Here is a 2,555-nt window from a genome sequence, read left to right as displayed (position 1 = left end):
GAGACTGGAGGAACTGGCAGTTCACTCCTCAAGGACATGCATGTCAAGGTCTGGCATTTATAATTCCTACAGACTCATGAGTTGTCGTGTCCCTGTTTCATGGCTGCTGGCAGAAAACTTGCACTCCTGAGTCACAAAGAGTTTATTCTCGGGGCGCCTGGGTGGCTCAGTCATTAAGCATCTGCCTTTGGCTCAGGTCATGGTCCCGGGGTCCTGGGATCGAGCCCCGCATCGGGCTCCCTGCTCGGCGGGAAGCCTGCTTCTCCCTCTCCCACTCCCCCTGCTTGTGTTCCCTCTCTCGCTGTGTCTCCCTGACAAATAAATAAATAAATAAAATCTTAAAAAAAAACCCAAAAACCCACCAAAGGGTTTATTCTCACAGCGCCACAAGCAGTACGAGCTGCACGTTTGTGCCACGTTGTTCCGGGTCCCCCATGTCCTGTCTGGGCAAGCAGAGGGGACAGCTGAAGAACACCAGCTCGGGGGTTTGGGGGTCCACCTCTGGTAGAGCAAGCCTCTACACTTTGTCCTGGAAGGAGACAGCCCCTCACCCTCCAAGGTTGCTTGTGGCAAGCTCGGCCCCTGAGAAATGGCCCGATGAACAGTGGAGGGCCATGCATCTTGGCCCGGACACCCCCTCCCAGCAACATGGCCCCTGTGCGGCTGGCTGGATGACTGGGCTACCTTGTCATGAATGGGTGCCTCTTGGTCATCAAAACACTGAGGCAGCATTGCCTGGAGCTAGGGGATCCCTCAGATTATCTCACCCGCAAACCCTGGATGGATGTGTCCTTACAGAGTGAATCTATAATCCTACTGCTTGTCCCCTCTAGTAAGATTATACCTGTCCTTCAGTGTGTGTGTCTCTCCCTATAGACCGCCCCCAACGAACTCCCTGGGGACCTTTCAGCTGGATCTCCCTCAAACTCTGCTTGTTCTCAGACCCCACTCTCCTCTTACGGCACCATTCATTTTACTCATTTTATTTTATTTTTTTAAAGAGTTTATTTATTTTTTTGAGACAGAGACAGAGCATGAGCAGGGGGAGGGGCAGAGGGAGAGGGAGAAGCAGACTCCCCCGCTGAGCTGGGAGCCCAATGCGGGGCTCGATCCCAGGACCCTGGGATCATGACCTGAGCTGAAGGCAGACGCTTAACGACTGAGCCACCCAGGCGCCCCTATTTTATGATTATTTTTTAAAGGTTTATTTTTTTACGTGGTCTCTACACCCGACGTGGGGCTCGAACTCACAACTCCGAGGATCGAGAGTCGCATGCTTCACCTGCTGAGCCAAGCAGGCGCCCCCATTTCACTCATTTTAGACCGAGCAAACACACTCCCCCTCCACCCCCACCCCCCACACTTCAACTTGCTCTTCCCACTCCCGGGAATGCTCTGCTCTAAGGCATTCAGGCCCCAGGCAGAGAGGCCTTCTCTGATCACCTACCCTGGAGCCGCACCTGGTCACTCCTATCATGTGCTGTTTTCTGTTTCTCCATATTGTCCGACCCCATGAGGACCTCATGGCCTCACCTGCAGGGCGTGTAACGGGGACGGTGCTCTCTGTTAATGCCGCTGGGTGGGTGTCGCCCCGGTCAGTATATTGACCCCCACTCCCCTGCAGCCACCCGGCATCTTTCCCCGGGGCCCCTGCCTGCTCTGGCCTCCTCACTCACTTCACTTCTTGTCTCTACTCCAGCCACTTTGCTGGCTTTTCTCTGCCTAGCAAGATGGTTTAAAGCACAGAAATCAGGGGCGCCTGGGTGGCTCAGGCGTTAAGCGTCTGCCTTCAGCTCAGGTCATGATCCCAGGGTCCTGGGATCGAGCCCTGCATCGGGCTCCCTGCTCTGCAGGAAGCCTGCTTCTCCCTCTCCTACTCCCCCTGCTTGTGTTTCCTCTCTCACTGTGTCTCTCTGTGTCAAATAAATAAATAAAATCTTTAAAAAAAGGAAAAAGTCTTTATAAAAAAATAAATAAAGCACAGAAATCAGATTATGTCATTTGCAGTTTTAAAAGCCTCTAATTGCTTCCTTTTCCACTTTGAACAAAAGCCAGAGTCGTTATCATGTCCTGAAACACCTTCCACGATCCGGCTCCTGCTCACCTCAGCGGCCTCATTTCCTGCCTCCCGGTTGCCCATCTCTGTCCCACACGGCATTAGCCTAAAAGCTCTTTTTCCATACACTGCGACTGCACCCCTTTTATGCGGGGTCCTGAAGCTGATTCCTCCCCATGCTCGAAATGTCCAGACTCCTTCTCTTCCACTCTCTACGTGGCTGGCTTCTCCTAATCCCTCAGTTCTGGCTTGGATGTCACCAGCCCCGAGTGATCTTTCCCACCAGGTCAGGACCCTCGTGCATCCTCACGTTGCGTCTTTCATGTTTGAAAGTATCCGATCCATGTCTCTGCTGTCTGTATTGTCTGCCTCTCCCCTCAGATCATGCGTGCCCTGGATGGGCCACGTCTGTCTCATCCACGGCCATCTGCCCCGTCCCACGCAGCCAACCGATTCTTGCTGAAGGAAAGAATAAAAGAACCTTTGTCGTCTTCATCAA

Source organism: Phoca vitulina, unplaced genomic scaffold (genome assembly GCF_004348235.1).
Source record: "Phoca vitulina isolate PV1807 unplaced genomic scaffold, GSC_HSeal_1.0 scaffold52, whole genome shotgun sequence".
Lineage (NCBI taxonomy): Eukaryota > Metazoa > Chordata > Mammalia > Carnivora > Phocidae > Phoca > Phoca vitulina.
This window is presented reverse-complemented; position numbering follows the sequence as displayed.